The 18,092-nt window shown below is 40.4% G+C and overlaps 1 long non-coding RNA gene across 3 annotated transcripts in view; it reads left to right on the top strand.

The window, feature by feature from the left end:
- The first annotated feature begins 896 nt into the window (after positions 1 to 896).
- The window catches only part of LOC126936035 (uncharacterized), an 87,224-nt gene continuing 70,028 nt past the window's right edge, over positions 897 to 18,092 (top strand). For all 3 annotated transcript variants that reach the window (XR_007719373.1, XR_007719372.1, XR_007719371.1), the window contains exon 1: positions 897 to 971. This is a non-coding gene — a long non-coding RNA (uncharacterized LOC126936035). The remainder of the gene's footprint in view (positions 972 to 18,092) is intronic.

The following is an 18,092-nucleotide window of genomic DNA, read 5'->3' as shown; positions in this document are numbered from 1 at the left end:
CAGCGGAGTGTCCTATAATTCAATTTAATTTCGATACTCTCTACCTAGAGTTATCATTAGATCCCACAAATTAAGGGCTCAGTCTCACAAGAATCCTGTAATTTCAGATTCCAATTACAAGTTCACATCTTCCTTATTTCTGACCAACTGGCAATAAATTGGGGGTTCCAACAACCCTCCCTCAGGCTCGATAATTTACTACAATTGCTCATAGAACTCAGGGAAACACTACTCATGTCTACCAGTTTATTAGAAAGAATACAATAAAAAATACCCATAAATAGCCAGATTAAGAGATACATAGGGCAAGGTCTGGAGGTGTCCTGAGCCCAGGAGCCTCTTTGTTGAGTTAGGGTATGAGTGACTCTCCTCCGTCCCGTTTACATGAATGTGTTCACCAACCTGGAAGCTCATCAGTGCTCATTGTTTACACATTTTTTTTTTTATAGAGCTTAATCTTCAACTCCTCCCCCTACATTCTTCTCTAAAGTATATGGGTGGAACTTAATGTTCCAATGCTTTGATTTCTTCCTGTTTCTGGTGACCACCCCTATCCTGATGCTATCTAGGGACCCCACCTTAAGGCAATTCATTAGCATAAAATAAAGCGTCATTAAGTACGCCACCACATGAATAACAAGGGACATTCCTATCATTCAGGAAATTCGTAGTAGAGTTTTCAAAACTCTGTACGAGGAACCAGCAACAAAGACCAAATATATTTATTATGCTACAGTTCCACATAAGTTTGGGCCTTAATGTTAAGCCTTACCTCAAGCATGCATCCAAAACCAGGTGGTGTGTAATTCCCTCTCCTTGTGACCAAAAGAATGTGTTAAAAGTGATGTCATGTTGTTTCTAATAAGACAGGTCATAATGCTTCTTAGAACGCAGCTTCTCAGGACTATCTCATAACCCATCTGTGAAGCAGGGAGAAGTTCAAGCTTCTTCATGAAGAGGATCAGATCAAGGTAGCCAACTGATAGTTTCTGGATTTTCTCCTTGTAAGAATCATCTACTCAAATGGAAGAAAATGGGGAGGAAACGGGAGGAAAAAACCCTTAAAACTAAGCATATAAACAAAGGAGACTCTTTTAAGTCAAGAGATGGCATTATCTTTTAATTGACAACTTTAAACTCTTGACATTATCTGAGGAGAGAACTCTAATTAGAAGAGAGCAGCAAGAGAAAATAAGATTTACTTTTATTGAACATCTGATTTATGCTGATGAAAATATACTTGCTGCACGTACTCCCTCAGTCTCATCTATCTCCTAATATTCACCTCATCCTTTAATTTATTCATTTATTTAACAAAGAGTTAAAACATGCTTATCTTGTGGCTGCAACATAGTAGCCGGGAGATTGTCAGTGGGGCCTGGGACAAAGGGACCAGAGGAAGGAAAGCCTTAGGAGTTCACAGTTGACACTGCCCAAAAGAAATTGGAAGAGTAATGTCTTGTCGTAAGTTCTTTCAGGTATATGGTATCAATGAAAAGAGTCAAACTCTGTAAAGTATTTGAAGAGATTTAGACCGGGCACTGTGGCTGATGCCTGTAATCTCAGCACTTTGGGAGGCCAAGGCAGAAGGATCACGAGGTCAAGAGATTGAGACCATCCTGGCCAACATAGTGAAACCCTGTCTCTACCAAAAATACAAAAATTAGCTGGGCGTGGTGGCACAGACCTGTAGTCCCAGCTACTCCGGAGGCTGAGGCAGGAGAATCGCCTGAACCTGGGAGGCAGAGGTTGAAATGAGCTGAGATCACCCTACTTGCACTCCAGCCTGGGCAACAGAACAAGACTCGGTCTCAAAAAAAAAAAAAAAAAAAAAAAAAAAGATTTCTTATGAGCCAAATATGAGTGACCAGCCTTTAAGAGATTCCGAGAACATGTACCCAAGGTGGTTAGACTACAGCTTGGTTTTATAAATTTTAGGGAGACATAAGATATCAATCAGGCTGGGCACAGTGGCTCATGCCTGTAATCCCAGCACCTCGGGAGGCCGAGGCGGGTGGATTGCGAGGTCAGGAGACCAAGACCATCCAGGCTAACACAGCGAAACCCCATCTCTACTAAAAATACAAAAAATTAGCCAGGCGTGGTGTCGGGCACCTGTAGTCCCAGCTACTCGGGAGGCTGAGGCAGGAGAATGGCGTGAACCCGGGAGTGGGAGCTTGCAGTGAGCCAAGATCGTGCCACTGCAGTCCAGCCTGGGTGACAGAGCAAGACTCCGTCTCAAAAAAAAAAAAAAAAAAAAAAAAAAAAAAAAGACATCAATCAATCAATACGTGTAAAATGTACATTGGTTCAGTCTGGAAAGGAAGGACAACTCGATGTGAGGGGTGTTTCCAGCTCACAGAGAGATTCAAAGATTTTTTGATTGGCAATTGGTTGAAAGAGGTGAGGTATTGTCCAAAGACAGAGAACTAATAGAGGGGAATGTTTGGGTTAAGATAAGGGGTTGCAGAAACCAAGATTCCTATTATGCAGAGGAAGCCTCCAGGCAGCTAGCTTCAGAAAAAAATAGATTGTCAATGTTTCTTATCAGAGTTGATTCTCTCCTGGATCAGGGAAAAGAAACTAATGAGCTAATGGGGATTCTCTGTAGAATGTAAATTTTTCTCACAAGAGACAGCTTTGCCAGGCCATTTCAATATATGTCAGAAAAAATATAATTTGGGGTAAAATACTTCAATTTCTGTCAGGGCCTGCTATCTGCCATGTGATGCTACACTAGAGTCAGGCTAAAATTTGGTGTCTTATTGCTTCAAAGAGTCTACTTTATCAGTCTTTACATCTATTTTAATGTTAATACTGGTCATCTGTGCCTGAATTACAAAAAACAGGAGACTATAACGAGGCATGTCCAACTCCCCTTTCCCATCATGGCCTTGTTACTGGTGGTAGGTATCTGAGTTACCCCGAGTTACCAGCGGTGAATCTGCATGGGTACACAGCAACTTCTTGCCTCCTCAGAAGAAAGACTTTGACTGAGGGGCATAAAGCAGAAAGTGATACTGAGGGAAGTTTCAGAGCAAGAGTAGAAGTTTATTTAAAAAGGTTTTAAGGCCGGGCACAGTGGCTCACGCCTGTAATTCCTGCACTTTGGGAGGCCGAGGCGGATGGATCACCTGAGGTCTGGAGTTTGAGACCAGCCTGACCAACATGGAGAAACCACATCTCTACTGAAAATACAAAATTAGCCCGGCGTGGTGGCGCATACTTGTGATACCAGCTACTCAGGAGGCTGAGGCAGGAAAACTGCTTGAATACGGAAGGCAGAGGTTGCGGTGAGCCAAGATTGCACCATTGCACTCTAGCCTGGACAACAAGAGCCAAAAAAAAAAAAAAAAAAAAGGCTTTAGAACAGGAAAGAAAGGAAAGCTCACTTGGAAGAGATTCAAGAGGGCTCCTGAAGGACAAAGAGAATGTTTAACCTTGATCCTAGAGCTTAATAGGTTTGCCTCTTTCCCGTGATTCTATAGACCCCTAGGGTGGGTTTCCTGAATGCCCAGTGCCCTTCTTACCCTTGGGAACTGAGCACTGCGCATTGCATTTAGAAAGTTGCACTCACGCCCATCCGAGGCTTTCTTCCCTTTTTCCAGCGGACTGTACCCGGAAGGTCATATTTCACCATTTTGTCTCTTAGTGCGCATGCCCAAGAAGTTTTTTCTCCCTGGCATCTGCTTTCAATTAACACTTTAATGTTAATAGCTGTGGATCATCAGGAAATGGTCTCCGCCTGGCCCTGGGAGGGCTGCCAAATTTTCATTTTTAGAGAGGCAGTCTGATAATTGTCAAACCATCACCTGACATTTCTAGCAGGTGGGGAAGAGCCCTCTCCTGCCCCGCCCATCCCTATCTAACTACCTGTAACAGCCTGAAATAGTTTTCAGGTTGTGAAAGGAAAATACATCTTGGGACCCCCAAATCACTAAGCCAAAGGGTAAAGTCAATCTGGGAACTGCAACAGGCAAACCTGCCTTTCATTTTATTCCTAAATAAAAGAGCTACAAAGACTTTTTTTAAAGCCACATACCTCCCTCAAAATTTGCCCGCAAGGAAGTTCCTTATGGACAAAGGACAGACCTCAAAGTCATCCCTCTTCCCACCTGAGACAAACACATATCTGATTGCTTCCTTTGCCCTACTGTTACATTAAACCAGACTAAGGCATAAATGACTATTCCTTTACCTTTCACTCAAATGTAAATTGTGTATTTAGTTAAAGGCTAACCAGAGACCCAAAAATAAAAAATGCAAGTTTGTTTCTTATCTACCTATGGCTTGGAAGCCCTCTCCCTAACTTGAACTTGTCCTACCTTCTCGAACCAAACCAAGGTATGTCATTCACGTATTGATTGATGTCTCATGTCTCCCTAAAATGTATAAAATCAAGCTGCACCCCAACCACCTTTGGCATCAGGACCTCCTGAGACTGTGTCTCTGGTGCATCCTTAACCTTGGCAAGATAAACCTTATAAATTGATTGAGTTTCAGATACTTTTGGGTTCACATGGTTAACTTTGGAATGCTGTTGGTTGAAAGGAGGGGTGTATTCAGATGACTGTTGGGGGGAGAACTTAGAAATGTTATTTTTTATTTACAGTAGCATAGTGATGGAACCAGAGAGAGGCCCTGAAGCCAGTATTGGAGAGTAAGAAAAGGGAAACATAGGCATTAAAGCAGTTTTTTTTTCTTCCCAATACTACCATTAATAAACTAGAAAGCACTACATAAATGTAAAGTGAAATAGCATTATTAAGGGATCATTCTCCTATTCCTTCATGAATCACCACTACCTACGCACTGTCAACTGAAGAATGATGAGGTTCATAAATTTGGAAAAAAGAGCTCTTTTCTTTTCTTTCCTTTTTTTTTCTTTTTTTGAGACAAAGTCTCACTCTGTCACCCAGACTGGAGTGCAGTGGCACGATCTCGGCTCACTGCAACCTCCACCTCCTGGGTTCAAGCGATTTTCCTGCCTCAGCCTCCTGAGTAGCTGGGATTACAGGTGCACACCACCACCCCCCACCCCCACCAGTTAATTTTTGTATTTTTAGCAGAGACGGGGTTTCACCATGTTGGTCAGGTTGATCTTGAATTCCTGACCTTGTGATCCTCCTGCCTCGGCCTCCCAGAGCGCAGGGATTACAGGTGTGAGCCACCGACTGCACCTGGCAGAGAGCTTTATTTTTCATAAAGGATTTCAGTCTGCATAGCGGCCATTCTGGCAAGCCTTATCCCCCTGTGATAATCAATATTGAGTGTCAACTTGATTGGATTGAAGGATGCAAAGTATTATTCCTGTGTGTGTCTGTAAGGGTGTTACCAAAAAAGATTAACATTTGAGTCAGGTGTAAGAGAGGCAGACCCACCCTCAATCTGGATGAGCACCATCTAATCAGCTGCCAGCACGGCCAGAATAAAAGGAGGCAGAAGAAGGTAGAAGTAGACTGGCTAAGTCTTCTGGCCTCTGTCTTTCTCTTGTGCTGGATGCTTCCTGCCTTCAAAGGACTCCAAATTCTTCAGCCTTTGGACTCTTGGACTTACACCAGTGGTTTGCCAGGGGCTCTTGGGCCTTCAGCCACAGATGGAAGACTGCACTGTCAGCGTCCCTACTTTTGAGGTTTGGGGACTCTGGCCTCCTTGCTCCCAAGCTTGCAGAAGGTCTATCGTGGGACTACATCTTGTGATGGTGTGAGTCAATTCCCTGTAATAAACTCCCTTTCATATACACATCTATCCTATTAGTCCTGTTCCTCTAGAGAACCCTGACAAATACAGCCCCCTCACTGGACTTGTGTACAAAATTGGTGGTGGCACCAGCGTGATCTGAGGATAAAGGTTTTGGCCTTCTGACATCAAAAGGTGAAGCAGAGGACAGGAAAACCCTTACTGTGCATTCTCCAAAGACTGGCCAGGAGCACTCGGTAGTCCCTGGCCTATTATCAACCATAAAATAGGGGAAGCATCAGGCTGTTAGCTGATATCAGATGGAGTCTTTTGAAAGAGTTGGTTTCTGGTAAGTCCGTAGGGAAGAAAGCCTAGTGGTAGTGAGTGAGAACGGTATAAGGAACTCCTATTTAGTCATGGCTGAAAACTCAGTTTTCAAGGTTACTCTGTGGTCCCCTTGGCCAAGAGATTGACTTTTCAGTCAGTTGGGGGGCTTAGAATTTTCTTTGAGGCTTACGGTGTTAAAGTCTAAACTTTCCAGATTGCCTTTACTTTACCTCTTTACCTGTTCATCTCTCATTATGCCTGAAGCAGAACTGAGTTTCATAGAGTCAGAAAAAAGTACCATGTCAACCTTTCAATCTATCAAGCTCAACGTCACCCTTCACCTCTATCTAAGATGTGTTTCCTCACCCTCATATTCAAGAAACAATTTTGCATTAGAAAGAGTACATAGTTAGGGAAAAAGAGGTTGATATTTTTTCGAGTTTGCTTCGCCATGCATTTGCTATACTCAACCTGCCTAGTTCAGCACACGCTTACCTTACAATGGACTGTTTGGACAAGATGGTTCTTATGGTTCTTTCTGCTCTGTAATTCTATGAATCAATGAGGTATTTTTAGTGAAAATATGCAATATAATTGGAAGAAGAGAAAGCACCTACATATTTTAGTTGTCAGGCTGTGTCTATAGAAACATTTTTTAAATGTCTCTGAATGTAATTTTTATTTCTTTTAATTTAGGGTTTCTAATATCAATCTTATAATATTTACATAAATCTTAGTTGCCAATAATAATAGAAACCTGCTTAACATAGGGAGAAAGGTAATTTATTGGAAGCATCATAGACAGTTTATCAAGTGAAGAATTGTCAATAATTAAGGAAACCTCCCCAATTGTCAGGGTACTGCAATGATGTTCACACCACCATGGGAAGAAGGTTGTCAGTCCTGGGAGCTACCACCAGCCCAGATGCCACAGCCACCATGGATGCTGACGCATCTTCGCTGCTATTACTAAATGCTACTCATGTTTCCTTATACTACTGGCTCCACTTCAAAGTGGCAGTAAGAAATAGCCAATTGGCCAAGCCTAGCTCATGCACCTACGGTGTTACTACAGAGGATGAGGAAAGAAAATATTTGAACTTGTGTACTTTTTAGTGGTAGGCTATGTTGTCATAAAGTCTCTCATATGGGGAGCCCGAAAAATATGTAAACTTTGCAATATAATGCTAAAAGGTTACACAATTCCAGAAGTTATCTGAGGTATGTCATGCCAGGCACGTAGTAGGTACACAGTTTCTGGCTTCTGTATTTAGGAACTGAGCTCCATGGGCTGGTTATCCCAGAACTGGGATGTTAAAGTACCTGAGTTCACCAAGGATGCTAAAAAGATCCAAAGCATGCAGTGTCTCATGATTCATAAGAAGGAAAGAAAGCCTACTGCCTGCACTCAGCAAGGACCAGAGAGAGTTGTGGCTTAAGGTTTTAATAGCACTATTTGCAAAAGCTGCAGTTTTCGATATTCCAATCCCCAGTGGGGAATCTGCCAGGTAATCCTCTTCTCTCCAAAGCCTCTCAGCAGAATCCATGTCAGAGACAGTGAACAGCTGTGGGCCTGAACTCGCTGGACAGCAAGATGAAAGCTCTGCTTAATTGTTCTTGGTAATTGCCACCTCTAGGGAGCTGGCCTAAAGAAGTTGTTCATTTCCTCCTCTGTTAATACTCTATTTACATCCTTATACAATGCTTAGTGTAACAGAGATTTCACTCTTCTGGTTGATAGTGATAACTAGTGTTGCCCCTCTAAAGTAGGATCTATAATTTTTTTTTAGTATATTTATGAAACAGTTTGATATACATTTTCACCTTTCCACCTCACCACATCAGTTGAGAAAAAGAATGCTTGATTGGAAGAAGTAATTAGCCCAATCTAATCAAAGTGGCAGATTGAGAATTGAAACACAAGAGTGTATGGCCCTGTAGTTCCTGTCATTTTCATTACTGCACCTCTTTCTAAACTTGCCACAGTGCAGAGCACGTGGAAGTGATGGAGTAGTATCTCTAGAAGCACAGAGCAAAAGAGGGATTCAGAGATAGGGCATTTCTTGAATGGATGAGTAAAGGTTGGAGAGAGAAGTCCCTGGAGATTACCGGATATAACTTTTTTATAAAGTTATCTAAGTACAGGGACCATGATATGGTTTGGCTCTGTGTCCCCACCCAAATCTCATCTTGAATGGCACTCCCATAATTCCCATGTGTTATGGGAAGGACTCTGTAGGAGATAATTGAATCATGGGGCCGGTTTCCCTCGTTCCATTCTCATGGTAGTGAATAAGTCTCATGAGATCTGATGGTTTTTTTTTAATTTTATGGATTTATTTTTATTATACTCTAAGTTCTAGGGTACATGTGCACAATGTGCAGGTTGGTTTGCTGCACCCATTGATTCATCACTTACATTAGGTATTTCTCCTAATGCTATCCTTCCCCCAGGCCCCCACTCCCTGACAGACCCTGGCATGTGATGTTCCCCACCAGGTGTCCAAATGTTCTCATTGTTCAATTCCCACTTATGAGTGAGAACATACAGTGTTTGGTTTTATGTCTTTGTGATTGTTTGCTGAGAATGATGGTTTCCAGCTTCATCCATGTCCCTACAAAGGACATGAACTCATCCTTTTTTGTGGCTGCATAGTATTCCATGGTGTATATGTGCCACATTTTCTTAATCCAGTCAATCATTGATGGACATTTGGGTTGGTTCCAAGTCTTTGCTATTGTGAATAGTGCCACAAAAAATATAAGTGTGTATGCATCTTTATAGTAACATGATTTGTAATCCTTTGGGTATATACCCAGTAATGGGATTGCTGGGTCAAATGGTATTTCTAGTTCTAGATCCTTGAAGAATCACCACACTATCTTCCACAATGGTTGAACTAATTTACACTCCCACTAACAGGGTAAAAGCATTCCTTTGTCTCCACATCTTCTCTAGCACTGGTTGTTTCCTGACTTTAATGATTGCCATTCTAACTGGCATGAGATGGTATCTCATTGTGGTTTTGCTTTGCCTCTGATGACCAGTGATGATTACCATTTTTTCATGTGTCTCTTGGCTGTATAAATATCTCCTTTTGAGAAGTGTCTGTTCATATCCTTTGCCCACGTTTTGATGGGGTTGTTTTATTCTTGTAAATTTGTTTGAGTTCTTTGTAGATTCTGGAAATTAGATCTTTGTCAGATGGGTAGATTGCAAAAATTTTCTCCCATTCTGTAGGATGTCTGTTAACACTGATGGTGGGTTCTTTTGCTGTGCAGAAGCTCTTTAGTTTAATTAGATCCCATTTGTCTATTTTGGCTTTTGTTGCCATTGTTTTTGGTATTTTAGTCATGAAGTCCTTGTCCATGCCTATGTCCTGAATGGTATTGCCTGGGTTTTCTTCCAGGGTTTTTTCTGCTTTTAGGGCTAACATTTAAGTCTTTAATCCATCCCAAGTTAATTTTTGTATAAGATGTAAGGAAGGGATCCAGTTTCAGCTTTCTACATATGGCTAGCCAATTTTCCCAGCACCATTTATTAAATAGGGAATCCTTTCCCCATTTCTTGTTGTTGTCAGGTTTGTCAAAGATCAGATGGTTGTAGATGTGTGGTGGTATTTCTGATGCTTCTGTTCTGTTCCATTGGGGTGTGTGTGTGTGTGTGTGTGTGTGTATGTGTATATATATATATCTGTTTTGGTGCCAGTACCCTGCTGTTTTGGGTACTGTAGCCTTGTAGTATAGTTTGAAGTCAGGTAGCACGCTGCCTCCAGCTTTGTTCTTTTGGCTTAGGATTGTCTTGGCAATGTGAGTCTTTTTTGGTTCCATATGAACTTTAAAGCAGTTTTTTCCAATTCAGGGAAGAAAGTCATTGGTAGCTTGATGGGGGTGGCATTGAATCTATCAATTACCTTGGGCAGTATGGCCATTTTCACGATATTGATTCTTCCTATCCATGAGCATGGAATGTTCTTCCATTTTTTTGTGTCCTCTTTTAATTTATTGAGCAGTGGTTTGTAGGTCTCCTTGAAGAGTTCCTTCACATCCCTTGTAAGTTGGATTCCTAGGTATTTCATTCACTTTGTAGCAATCGCGAATGGGAGTTCACTTATAATTTGGCTCTCTGTTTGTCTGTTATTGGTGTATAGGAATGCATGTGATTTTTGCACATTGATTTTGTATCCTGAGACTTTGCTGAAGTTGCTTATCAGCTTAAAAATATTTTGGGCTGAAACAATGAGGTTTTCTAACTATACAATCATGTCTTCTGCAAACAGGGACAATTCGACCTCCTCTTTTCCTAATTGAATACCCTTTATTTCTTTCCCTTGCCTGATTGCTCTGGCCAGAACTTCCAACACTATGTTGAATAGGAGTCATGGTGAGAGAGGGCATGCTTGTCTTGCACTGGTTTTCAAAGGGAATGCTTCTAGTTTTTGCCCATTCAGTGTGATATTGGCTGTGGGTTTGTCAAAAATAACTTATTATTTTGAGATACGTTCCATCAATACCTAGTTTTTTGAGAGTTTTTACAATGAGGGGCTGTTAAATTTTGGTGACAGCCTTTTCTGCATCTATTGAGATAATCATGTGGTTTTTGTCATTGGTTCTGTGTATGTGATGTATTACGTTTATTGATTTGCATATGTTGAACCATCCTTGCATCCCAGGGATAACCAATGATCATGGTGTATAAGCTTTTTGATGTGCTGCTGGATTCGGTTTTCCAGTATTTTGTTGAGGATTTTTGCATTGATGTTCATCAGGAATATTGTTTTAAAATTCTCTTTTTTTCTTGTGTCTCTGCCAGGCTTTGATATCAGAATAATCCTGGTCTCATAAAATGAGTTAAGGAGGATGCCTTCTTTTTCTATTGATTGGAATAGTTTCAGAAGGAATGGTACCAGCTCCTCTTTGTACATCTGGTAGAATTCAGCTGTGAATCCATTTGGTCCTGGACTTTTTATTTGGTTGGTAGGCTATTAATTATTGCCTCAATTTCAGAGCCTGTTATTGTTCTTTTCAGAGATTCAACTTCTTCCTGGTTTAGTCTTGGGAGGGTGTATGTACCTAGAAATTTATCCATTTCTTCCAGATTTTCTAGTTTATTTGCATAGAGGTGTTTATAGTATTCTCTGATGGTAGTTTGTATTTCAGTGGGATCAGTGGTGATATCCCCTTTATCAGTTTTTATTGCATCTATGTGATTCTTCTCTCTTTTCTTCTTTATTAGTCTTGCTATCAGTCTATCAATTTTGTTGAACTTTTCAAAAAACCAGCTGCTGGATTCATTAATTTTTTGAAGGGTTTTTTCTCTCTCTATCTATTTCAGTTCTGCTCTGATCTTCGTTATTTCTTGCTTTCTTCTAGCTTTTGAATTTGTTTGCTTTTAATTCATCTAGTTCTTTTAATTGTGATGTTAGGGTGTCAATTTTAGGTCATTCCTGCTTTCTCTTGTGGGCATTTAGTGCTATAAATTTCTCTCTACACACTGCTTTAAATGTGTCCCAGAGATGCTGGTACATTGTGTCTTTGTTCTCAATGGTTTCAAAGAACATCTTTATTTCTGCCTTCATGTTGTTATTTACCCAGTAGTCATTCAGGAGCAGGTTGTTCAGTTTCCATGTAGTTGAGTGGTTTTGAGTGAGTTTCTCAATCCTGTGTACTAATTTGATTGCACTGTCGTCTGAGAGACAGTTTGTTGTGATTTCTGTTCTTTTACATTTGCTGAGGAGTGCTTTACTTCCAATTATGTGGTCAATTTTAGAATGAGTGTGATGTGGTGCTGAGAAGAATGTATATTCTGTTGATTTGGGGTGGAGAGTTCTGTAGATGTCTATTATGTCTGCTTGATGCAGAGCTGAGTTCAAGTCCTGGATATCCTTGTTAACCTTCTGTCTCATTGATCTGTCTAATATTGACAGTGGGGTGATAAAATCTCCCATTATTATTGTGTGGGAGTCTAAGTCTCTTTGTAGGTCTCTCAGGACTTGCTTTATAAATATGAGTGCTCCTGTATTGGGTGCATATATATTTAGGATAGTTAGCTCTTCCTGTTGAATTGATCCTTTTACCATTATGTAATGGCCTTCTTTGTCTCTTTTGATATTTGTTGGTTTAAAGTCTGTTTTATCAGAGACTAGGATTGCAACCCCTGCTTTTTTTTTCTGCTTTCCATTTGCTTGTTAGATCTTCCTCCATCCCTTTATTTTGAGCCTATGTGTGTCTCTGCCCATGAGATGGGTCTCCTGAATACAGCACACTGATGGATCTTGACTTTTTATCCAATTTGCTAATCTATGTCTTTTAATTGGGGCATTTAGCCCATTTACATTTAAGCTTAATATTGTTATGTGTGAATTTCATCCTGTCATTATGACATTAGCTGGTTATTTTGCCCATTAATTGATGCAGTTTCTTCATAGCATCAATGTTCTTTACATGTTTTTTCAGTGGCTGGTACTGGTTGTTCCTTTCCATGTTTAGTGCTTCCTTCAGGAGCTCTTACAAGGCAGGCCTGGTGGTGACAAAATCTTTCAGCATTTGCTTGTCTGTAATGAATTTTATTTCTCCTTCACTTATGAAGCTTAGTTTGGCTGGATATGAAATTCTGGGTTGAAAATTCTTTTTTTAAGAATGGTGAATGTTGGCCCCCACTCTCTTCTGGCTTATAGGGTTTCTGCCGAGAGATTTATTCTCTGTTATTCTGATGGGCTTCCCTTTGTGGGTAACCCGACCTTTCTCTCTGGCTGCCCTTGACATTTTTTCCTTAATTTCAACCTTGGCGAATCTAACAGTTATGTGTCTTGGAGTTGCTCTATTTGAGGAGTATCTTTGTGGTGTTCTCTGTATTTCCTGAATTTGAAAGTTGGCCTGCCTTGCTAGGTTGGGGATGTTCTAGATAATATCCTGAAGAGTGTTTTCCAACTGGGTTCCATTTTCCCTGTCACTTTCAGGTACACCTATCAAATGTAGATTTGGTCTTTTCACATAGTCCCATATTTCTTGGAGGCTTTGTTTCTTTTTACTGTTTTTTTCTCTAACCTTGTGTTCTCACTTTTTTTTTGTTCATTTGATCTTCAATCACTGATACCCTTTCTTACACTTGATCGAATTGGCTATTGAAATTTGTGTGTGCGTCATGAAGTTCTCATGCCATGGTTTTCAGCTCCTTCTGGTCATTAAAGGTCATCTCTGCACTGTTTATTCTAGTTAGCCATTCATCTAACATTTTTTCAATGTTTTTAGCTTCCTTGTGATGGGTTAGAACATGTTCCTTTAGCTCAGAAAAGTTTGTTATTACTGACTTTCTGAAGCCTACTTCTGTCAACTCGTCAAAGTCATTCTCCATCCAGCTTTGTTCCATTGCTGGCGAGGAGCTGCGATCCTTTGGAGGAGAAGAGGTGCTCTGGTTTTTAGAATTTTCAGCGTTTCTGCTCTGGTTTCTCCCTATCTTTGTGGTTTTATCTACCTTTGGTCTTTGATGTTGATGACCTACAGATGGGGTTTTGGTATAGATGTCCTTTTTGTTGATGTTGATGCTACTCCTTTCTGTTGGTTAGTTTTCCTTCTAACAGTCAGGTCCCTCAGTTGCAGGTCTTTTGGAGTTTTCCAGAGGTCCACTGCAGACCCTGTTTGCCTGGATATCACCAGTGGAGGCTGCAGAACACCAAATATTGCTGCCTGATCCTTCCTCTGGAAGCTCCCTCCCTGAGGGGCACCTGCGTATATGAGGTGTCTGTTGGCCACTACTGGGAGATACCTCCCAGTTAGGTTATATCGGGGTCAGGGACCTACTGAGGAGGCAGTCTGTCTGTTCTCAGAGCTCAAATGCCATGCTGAGAGAACTGCTGCTCTCTCTAGAGCTGTCAGACAGGGCTATTTAAGTCTGCAGAAGTTTTCTGCTGCCTTTTGTTCAGCTATGCCCTCCCCACAGAGGTGGAATCTACAGAGACAGTAGGCCTTGCTGAGCTGTGGTGGGCTCTGCCCAGTTCAAGCTTCCTGGCAGATTTGTTTATGTACTCACACCTCAACAATGGTGGACGCCCCTCCCCCAGCCAGGCTGCTACTTTGCAATTCCATCTCAGACTGCTGTGCTAGCAGTAAGCAAGGCTCCATGGGCATGGGACCTGCCAAGCCAGGCACAGGAGAGAATCTCCTTGTCTGCCAGTTTCTAAGACCTTGGGAAAAGCACAGAAATTGGGTGGAAGTGTCCTGTTTTTCCAGGTACAGTCTGTCATGGCTTCCTTTGGCTAGGAAAGAAAAATCCCCCAACCCCTTGCACTTCCTGGGCTAGGCAACACCCCGCTCTGCTTCTGCTCACCCTCCATGGGCTGCACCCACTGTCCAACCAGTCCCAATGAGATGAACCACGTACCTCAGTTGGAAATGCAGAAATCACCTGTCTTCTGAGTTGATCACGCTGGGAGCTGCAGACCACAGCTGTTCTTATTCGGCCATCTTGGAACATACCTCCTGATGGTTTTATTAAGGGGATTTCCACTTTCACTGCTGCTTCATTCCCTCTTGCTGCCACCATGTAAGAAGATCCTTTCTCTTCCACCATGACTGTGAGGCCTCCCAGTCACATGAAACTGTGAGTTCATTAAATCTATTTTTTTCCCATTTTTGGGTATGTCTATCAGCAGCATAAAAATGAACTAATAAAGACCATCTTTAAAAACATTAGTAATATTTTGAGGTTAATATAGTGTGCACAGCACAATGTGTATGATTGTTGCTGTAGAGTTTCATTTTGTTGTTGCTGGTGTTGCTTTTTCATTACTTTTTTTTACATAATTTTTTTCTATTTCAAATGACTTGTAATAATTGCACATATATATGGAATAGAGTATTTCTATACATGTATACACTAATGTTCAAATTAGGGTAATTAGCATATCTATCATTTAAATATCACTTCTTTGTGTTGTGAACACTCAAAATCCTCTTTTAACTTTTTGAAAATATACACTAGACCAGGTGTGGTGGCTCATGCCTGTAATCCCAGCACTTTGGGAGGCCGAGGAGGGCAGATTATGAGGTTAGGAGTTCAAGATCAGCCTGGCCAACGTGAGAAACCCCATAACTACTAAAAATACAAAAATTAGCTGGGCGTGGTGGTGGGCACCTATAATCCCAGCTACTTGGGAGGCTGAGGCAGGAGAACCACTTGAAATCAGAAGGTGGAGGTTGCAGTGAGCTGAGATTGTGCCACTGCACTGCAGCCTGGGCAACAAGAGTGAAACTGTCTCAAAAAAAGGAAATATACACTAAATTATTATTGAATATAATCATCGTACAGCAGTACAAGACACTAGGATTTATTCCTCCCACAAGCTGTAACTTTGTGTCTATTAAAAAGCATATTTCTATCTTTTCTTTCCCCCTGAATTTCCCAGCCTCAAATAACCACAATTCTTCATTCTACTTCTGTAAGTACAACTTTTTTTTTCCTCAGCTCTCACATATGAGTGAGAACATGTGGTACTTATCTTACTGAGCCAGATGTACTTCACTTAACATAATGTCCTCCAGGCTCATTATGTTGCTGTAAATGACATACTTTCATTGTTTTTTTAAATGGCTGAATACTATTCCATTGTCCATATTGTGAACCCTGGAAATCTGAGTCAGGTCTCAGTTAATTTAGAAAATTTTATTTTGCCAAGATTCAGGACCTGCACCTGTGACAGTGCCTCTGGAGGTCCTGATGACATGTGCCCAATGTGGTAGGGGTACAGCTTGGTTTTAAACATTTTAGGAAGACATGAGACATCAATCAATATGTGTAAAATGTACATTGGTTCAATTGGAAAAGTGAGACAACTCAAGGTGAAGGCGAGACACCTTGAAGTTGGGAAGGGGTTTCCAGGTCGTAGGGACACATATGGTTTCCTTCTTTGAGTTTCTGATTAGCCTCTCCAAATGAGGCAGATATGCATTTATCTCAGTGAGAAGAGGGGTAACTTTGAATAGAAGGCATGTTTGCCTTAAGCAGTTCCCAGCTTGACTACTTTCTTTAGCTTAGTGATTTGGGGGCCCCAAGATTTATTTTCCTTTCACAATACATAACATATTTTCTTCATCTGTTCATCTGTTGATGAATATTTAGATTGATTCTTAACCTTGGCTATTGTGAATAGTGCTGTGATAAACGTGGTGGTGTGGGTATCCCTTTGATATAGAGATGTCCTTTCCTTTGAATAAATACCCAGTGGCAGGATTGCTGGATATCATGGTAGTTTTATTTTTAGTGTTCTGTGAGACCTCCATTCTGTTTTCCAAAGTAGCTGCACTAATTTACATTCCCAACTACAGTGTATAAATGTTTCCTTTCCTTCACATCCTCACCAGTGCTTGCTTTTTTTTTTTATTTTTGATGACAGCCCTTCTAACTGGAATAAGATGACGTGTCACTATGGTTTTGATTTGCATTTTCCTGATGATGTTGAACATTTTTTGATAGACATGTTGGCCATTTATGTCTCCCTTTGAGAAATCCTATGTCCATTTTCAGTCAAATTATTTGTTTTTTTGCTGTTGAGTTATTTGAGTTCCTCATATATTCTGGACATTAGTCACTTATTGAATAAATAGTATGCAAATATTTTCTCCCATTTTCAAGCTGCGTCTTCACTCTGTTGATTGTTTCATTTGCTGTGCAGAAGCTTTTTCATTTACTATTAATCCCACTTGTCTATTTTTGTTTTTGTTGTCTAAGCTTTTGAAGTCTTACCTATATAATTTTTGCCTAGACCAATGACCTGAAGTGTTTCCCCTATGTTTTATTCTGGTAGTTTTATAGTCTGGGGTCTCACATTTAAGTCATTAATCCCCTTTGATTTGATTTTTTCTATATAGCAAATGATAGGGGTCTGGTTGTATTCTTGTGCATATGAATATCCAGTTTTCACAGCACCATTTATTGAAGAGGGTTTCCTTTCTTTTGCTGAAAATCAGTTGGCTATAAATATGTAGATTTATTTCTGGATATTCTGTTCTGTTCCATTTGTCTATGTGTCTGTGTTTATAGCAATGCCATGGTGTTTTTTGTCTATAGATTTGTAGCGTATTTTGAAGTCAGGCAATGTGAAGCATCCAATAAGGAGATCTATATGCATAGAATCTGGAATATGAAACTTAACTTGGCATCTTGGATCTGCCACTTCTCTGATTTCTCAAGAACTTGAAGCTTCAAGTGTCCCCTGTAAAACTCATGTTTTTTGTTCACATGGTTAGTACTTATCATGACAGGTACTGATTCTATGGCGCCTCATGCTCTCTGAATTTCAAGTATTTCATTACTAATTCCCTTTTTAACTGCAAAACACAAGAAAGACTAACTTGCATTCCAGACAGTATAGAGGTAGCTAATTTCTTTCTGATTTTGACCCTAAGTTCTATCAACACCAAAGCATCACAGGTGCCTTAGAAAAAAGGAAGAACGATCTTGAGGAATTCACTTTTCCCTTCATTGTCTGAATAAGAGTAAAACAGCAAGATTGTCAGCATTCATTGTTTTTGCATAAGATTGAGAAGTTGCCCTCATGTTTATTTGATTTTAACTTCCAAAGCTAGGTGGTGTTTCTGTAAGGCTAAAAGAATGGGGTCATGGAGAATTCCAGGATAAAGCAAACTCTACTAAAGAATGGCTGGGTTTTACACATTTCAAGGGCTTTAATTTGCTAGACTGAATATCATTTTCAAGTTTTTGTACTTCAAAGGCTGTGAGGCCGTTCTGTTAGTTGAAATTCTGGGAAATTACTTCATGAAAATTTAGAGTACCTTGATAAGCTGATATTGACTGTTTCCTAGAATGTCACAAAAGTCAAGACCTCAGTTATACATTTATTTCCTTTATTCTGTTTCCTAAACTCAAGCTACTCATTACCTAAGGTCAATGAAAAAGTTAGTAAACATAGGAAAAGGACAGTGATAGAGATGAAGACATCTTGATATGACAAGAGGAATTAACAAAGCTCGTGTTTTGATGATTTCAAGCTACTGACTTGGAGTTCAGCCTGTTTTTGCTATAATCTAGTACAGGGAACAGTGATCTATCATTTCACATTCATTTTAAA

Source organism: Macaca thibetana, chromosome 14 (assembly GCF_024542745.1).
Source record: "Macaca thibetana thibetana isolate TM-01 chromosome 14, ASM2454274v1, whole genome shotgun sequence".
Classification (NCBI taxonomy): Eukaryota; Metazoa; Chordata; class Mammalia; order Primates; family Cercopithecidae; genus Macaca; species Macaca thibetana.
The sequence above is the reverse complement of the archived record's forward strand: the minus strand, read 5'-3'. Positions and strand labels throughout refer to the sequence as shown.